Raw genomic sequence first — 5,955 nt, 5'->3', positions numbered from 1 at the left:
TTTGTTTTGAACAAATTGATATGCAGAAAAGGACTACAGCATGATCTGCTTACCAAGTCATGCTGACCAGAATCTTAACAATGATCTTAGAATTCATATAATTCTTCTCCCAGTGTATTTCTGGCATTGAGGGCTGTTCCAAATCAATCAGTCATATCACTGTTGGACAAATATTATAAAGCTCCACAGTGTGAGGTCTTGATGATGGCACCTCCTGCAAGTTAACAAGCACATTAGGAAAGAGGAAAGGCTTGGGTTTGAAGGAATGCAGTAAAACAGCAGCAGATGGTAAAGCCATCGTTTGACACAGAAAATTGGGAAACCAATCCATTTAAAGTAGGAAGTATAGCACATACCCTGTATTTATTACTGAGCTTAAAATGTATAACTATAAAATGGTATGACCTTTTAGAGTCGTGGGCTCATTGAAAGCTCTGACATTTGTAACACAGCATCTGTTACAAGCCATTCATTCTTCTTTTCCTTACTACTGCACGCACAAATAACTGTATTATCTTGCTCAGCAAATCTGATTTGGCCCAAAGGAGAGTGAGTTAAAGTGATAGCAATCCATTCTGCAAAATAATTTCTAAAGGAAAAAGTCTGATTTGACCAGTGAAATCCTTGTAAGAAAGAAAAAAACTAAAAATAGAACTAGACACGTCAAAATTGCTAGTCTTTCTTCCTTGGCCTCAACAATTCACCTTCCACAATTGTCCTCTACAAAATTATGAGAGCGTCTGAGTCCTACCCAAACATCTCGTAAGAAAAAAGCAGAGCCTCTTCCACCCGGTCACACTGAGCTAGTACCTGCACCTGGAACCGGGCCACAACCTTAGGTGCGTCCACCGCCAGCCGCCGCCTCTGGACCATGGACCCCCGCAAAGCTAGCCAGCTTCGGGCCTTCGTGAAAATGTGTAAGCGGGATCCGAGCGTTCTGCACACCGAGGAAATGCGCTTCCTACGGGAGTGGGTGGAGAGCATGGGGGGGGGGGGGGGGGGGGGGGGCGGTAAAATACCACCTGCTACTCATAAAACTAAATCAGAAGACGATATCAAGGAAGAAAAAACAGACAGTAAGAAGACGGAGGAAAACATAAAGATAGACGAACCATCAAATGAGGTAAGTGATCTAGAAATTGACAATGAAGGTGTGATTGAACCAGATACTGATGCCCCTCAAGAAATGGGAGATGGAAATGTAGAGATAACCGAGGAAATGATGGATCAGGCAAATGATAAAAAAAAAAAAAAAAAAAAAAAAAAAAAAAAAAAGTGGCTGCCATTGATGCCCTAAATGATGGTGAACTACAAAAAGCCATTGACTTGTTCACGGATGCCATCAAGCTGAGTCCTCGCTTGGCCATTCTGTATGCCAAGAAAGCCAGTGTCTTCATCAAATTACAGAAGCTAAATGCTGCCATCCGAGGCTGTGACAGAGCTATTGAAATAAATCCTGATTCAGTTCAGCCTTACAAGTGGCGAGGGAAAGCACACTGACTTCTGGGCCATAGGGAAGAAGCAGCACATGATCTTGACATTGCTTGTAAACTGGATTATGATGAAGATGCTAGTGCAATGTTGAAAGAAGTTCAACCGAGGGCCCAGAAAATTGCTGAACATCGGAGAAAGTATAAGCGAAAACATGAAGAGCGAGAGATCAAGAAAGAATAGAAAGGGTTGAGAAGGCTCAGGAAGAACATGAGAGAGCCCAGAGGGAGGAAGGAGCCAGAGACAATCAGGAGCTCAGTATGGCTCTTTTCCAGGTGGCTTTCCTGGGGGAATGCCTGGTAATTTTCCCGGAGGCATGCCTGGAATGGTGGGGGGAATGCCTGGAATGGCAGGAATGCCTGGGTTCAATGAAATTCTTAGTGACCCAGAGGTTCTCACAGCCATGCAGGATCCAGAAGTTATGGTGGCCTTCCAGGATGTGGCCCAGAACCCAGCAAATATGTCAAAATATCAGAGTAACCCAAAGGTTATGAATCTCATCAGTAAATTGTCAGCCAAATTTGGAGGTCAGGCATAATGCCCTTCTGACAAATAAAGCCCTTGCTGAAGGAAAAGCAACTTCGATCACCTATTGGAAGTCACAATAATACAAACCATTGTACCTCTGACCTCATGGAGAAAGCTGGGGTGCTGTGAAGATAATCCCTACCCCTCTGCCCCACATGCAACTGAGACATTTTACTGTGGTTTGCTCTTAGGGTTTTCATTCAGATGATGTTTTCCTATTAGAAATTATAAACTTTAAACACTTTTTAAACCTTAAAAATCTTTAAAAACATATTACAAGGGTGTGTTAATCCCTTAAAGAAAGGAGAGAGAAAGGCAGAGATGATGGTGACTCTAAAAGATTTCACACAAAACGATCAATTTATTCTACCAAATATTGTCCCCAAGATCATAAAAGAAACTTGTGTATCTGCATGCCAACAGTATGACTATGAAAACATTTGAGTGAGATAAGAGTAGAAAATTTTTGGATTGAAAGGAAGACTCTCAAGCATTGACAAGTGAGAACATACACCTACATTACCCCAGGATGCGTTTATGCTGATGGATATAGCACATCTTTGATAATCATTTATAAAGATTTGTTTTTAAATTATGCAACATAAGAGGTTACTGTATTAGTTTCCTGAGACTCCTATAATGAAATACCACAAATTGAGTGGCTTAAACAACAGAAATTTGTGGTCTCAAAGTCTGGTGGCTGGAAGTTCAGTTCAAGATATCAATAGGGTTGTTGCCACCTGAAGCCTGTAAGGAAGAATGTGTTTCATGCCTGTCTCATAGCTTCTGGTGATTTCCTGGCAATCTTTGGTGTCCGTTGGCTTGTACCACATCACTCCAATGTCTGCCTTAATGTTCACATGATGTCACTGTGTGCATGTCTATCTGTATGTCTAAATTTTCCCTTTTCATAAGGATACCAGTCATATTGGATTAAAACCTACCATAACAACATCGTTCTAACTTAATTACCTCTGTAAATACACTATCTCCACATAAGGTCACAGTCAGAGGTACTTGGGGCTAGGACTCCAATGTAGCTTTTTTGGGAATGACACAATTCAACCCATAAAAGTACCTTAAGGCAAGTAATAAATACACCTTTATTAGCATAATCATACAATGACTCTGACAGTGAGAAACAGTAGCAATCAATAACTACTCATTAGTTTACAAATTCCAAAAGACCATTTTCTATAATCTGAACTTTTCCCTGCTTTCAGTGTATCCATAAATGAGGCACTAACATAAACATCCTATTTCTCCCTAGCCTCAAATACAGGTATCCTGCTTCTAATAAGTCTGGAAGAAAGATCCTACTCTTCCTTGGCCTTCTATTTACATATACACATGCATGCATACATACACACACATGCACAAGAATACTTGGTAGCCTATTGTCTGAACACAAATAATCTCTTTTTAAGAAAAAAATTTTAAGTATACAAAAAATATGATGTTTGTGCTGCGTAGGGAAATAGTTGACTGGTCTTCCCCTAAAATAAACTGATACAGCAAAAGTGCAGGTCAGGATAAACTAAACATGAAAATAAATAAATTTCAAAACATGTCATTTCATAGTACAATAGAATAAGAGATCATTATTTATAGATAATAAATCCTATATCCTAAGCAATTATTTTGCTTTACAATGTTACTTCTAAAAATATGGTGAACTGTAAAGCTACTGGCTCTTCTTCTTTCACAGAGACACTGAGTTAACAATACATGTACCAAAGAACTCTAGAGACCAGGAGAAAAGATAAAGCACCCAGGCCATTGTAAAACCAAGAAGAGATTCCAGTGAAAGGAGCAGGAAAACCTGTACCATCTGGCACACCATTCCCTCACCCTATGTAGCATAGAGCATTTAGGAGGAAACTCCATACCAGAGCTCCTTCCTCAGCATAGAAATAAGAAGTAGACTATACATCCAAAATTCTGTGTTGTATAAAGGCTTCTGTTTTGGTGTCTGTCTTAGCTAACTATGAGTGCTGAAAGGAGAAGGCCAGAGTTCAGAAGCTGCTGAAAATATTCAAGCTACAGTTCCACAGGAATATGCCAGGGAGAGGAAGAGATCAGAAAAAGTTTCAAACATCCTAAAACATCTAACCAGGATGATTGGCAAAGGCCTTCCCCTGCACAAAGCCAGCGTATAAAGACTGAGAGAGGTGGTTGTTTTTTCAAATGCCCAAATCTAGTAAGAAATTACAAGGCCTACAAAGAAACAGAAAATCATAGCCCAATCAAAGGTACAAAATAATATGCCAGAAACCAATCCTAAAGAAATGCAGATCAAGAGTTGCCTGACAGAATTTTAAATATCAAAAAAGATGTTCAATCAACTAAAAAAGAACACATACAACTAAAAAAAAATCAAGAAAATAATGCATGAACAAAATAAGAATATAAACAAAGAAACAAACTATTAAAAAAAGAACCAAACACAAATTCTAGAGCTGAAAAATACAATAAGTGAACTGAAAATTTCATTAGAGGACTTCAACAGCATACTTGATCAGGTGAAAGAATCAGAGACAACAAAGAAACCATTTCAAATCAATTCCAAGAAACAAAAAGAATAAAGAATGAAAACAAAAGTGAAGAGAGCCTTAAAAAAAGGAAGAGGTGGGGGAAGAGAGCCTTACAAACTTATAGAACACTAACAGGCAGATAAATATATATATTATGGAAATCTCTGAAAGAGAAAAAAGAAAGAAAGAGAAATAGTCTATGTGAAAAAATAATGACCCAAATTTTCCCAATTCTGAGGAAAGAAGTGGACATACAAATTTTTAAATCCCAAAAAACTGTAACTAGAATAAATACAAAAAGAAGCACACAAAGACATATTATAATCAAATTGTCTAAAATAAAAGACAAAGAAAGAATCTTGTAAGATGCAAGAAAAAATCAATTCATCATATGCAGGAGAGTTTCCATAAGATTACCAGCAGATTCCTCAGTAGAATATAAGCAGGATAGAAGGCAGGAGAATGATATTAAAAGTGCTGGAAGAAAAAAAGCTGTCAATCAAAATATTATATCCTGCAAAACTGTCCTTTAAAAAGGAAGGTGGATTAACTAAATTTATTGTGGTAATCATTTCCCAATATATACAAATATTGGATCATGATGCTGTACACCTGAAACTAATATAATATTATATGTCAAACACATGTCAGTTTTAAAGAAAGAAGATATTAAGATATTCCTAGATAAACAAAAGCTTAGGGAATTCATTACAAACAAACCTGCTTGATGAAGAAATGCTAAAGGGAGCTACTCAAGTTGAAACATAAGGACAGTAGACAGCAACACACAGCCATATGAAAATACAAGATTTTCCAGTAAAGGTAAATATGTGTACTAATACAGAAGCCTGACATATTGTCATTTTTGAGCATAGAATTTAAAGGATGAGAAAATTTTTTTTAATTTTTTTAATGTTTATTTATTTTTGAGAGAGACAGAGACAGAATGCAAGTGGGTTAGGGGCAGAGAAAGAGAGGCACAGAATCCAAAGCAGGCTCCAGGCTCCAAGCTGTCAGCACAAAGCCCAACATGGGGCTTGAACCCACGAGCTGTGAGATCATGACCTGAGGTGAAGTTGGACGCTCAACTGACTGAGCCACCCAGGCGCCCCGGATGAAAACATTTTTTTAAACCATAAACTATGTCAATGAGTATATAATATATAAAGATGTAATTTGTGACAATAACATAAAAGGGGGGGTGGACCATTAAAGGTTGTTGGTAAGCAACTGAAGTTAGCAGTTTAAAATAGAAGTCATAATTTTAAGATGTTTTATATCATTGGAATAGTGACCACAAAAAAAAAAATCTATAAAATATACACAAAAGGAAATGAGAAAGGAATCAATCACACCACTACCAAAGTCAATAAAACACAGGAAGACAGGAAGGAAGAGAAAA

General features: G+C 37.8%; 1 pseudogene; it reads left to right on the top strand.

Moving 5' to 3' along the window:
- Positions 1-808: 808 nt before the first annotated feature.
- On the top strand, positions 809-2,249 carry LOC109253290 (hsc70-interacting protein-like; annotated as a pseudogene).
- The last annotated feature ends 3,706 nt before the right edge of the window (positions 2,250-5,955 follow it).

Source organism: Panthera pardus, unplaced genomic scaffold, assembly GCF_024362965.1.
Source record: "Panthera pardus isolate Hobbes unplaced genomic scaffold, ASM2436296v1 HiC_scaffold_24, whole genome shotgun sequence".
NCBI classification, from domain to species: Eukaryota; Metazoa; Chordata; class Mammalia; order Carnivora; family Felidae; genus Panthera; species Panthera pardus.
Note: the sequence above shows the minus strand (reverse complement) of the source record. Positions and strands in the feature narration are given on the sequence as shown.